The sequence below is a fragment of the Arachis duranensis genome, chromosome 1, assembly GCF_000817695.3.
Source record: "Arachis duranensis cultivar V14167 chromosome 1, aradu.V14167.gnm2.J7QH, whole genome shotgun sequence".
NCBI lineage: Eukaryota > Viridiplantae > Streptophyta > Magnoliopsida > Fabales > Fabaceae > Arachis > Arachis duranensis.
The window spans coordinates 56,706,720-56,707,021 of record NC_029772.3 but is presented as its reverse complement, the minus strand read 5'-3'; positions in this window follow the sequence as shown (position 1 = coordinate 56,707,021).

Below are 302 nucleotides of genomic sequence, written 5' to 3'. Positions count from 1 at the left end.
GGGAAGTGGATGTTCCTCTGATCTGTGGGGTGCTTGGTCCTTCAAGGATTAATTTCTGGCGCTTCAGCTCCCTTAAATCACACCCTTGCTCTTCTTGTTTCTTAAGCAGTTTGCAAAGGATGCTACTTTGATTGTTCTGTTCTTCCTTTATTTGGTTCATAGCTTCTTGCAATTTGGAAATAGATGCCTCAAGATGTTCCCAATATTCGAATTGAGGAAGTTCTGGGAGGACTTCTTGTGCTCTCCTCTTGATTGGATCATCCTGCAGCTGTTGTCTGTCCATTGATATTCTAGTGATTGGC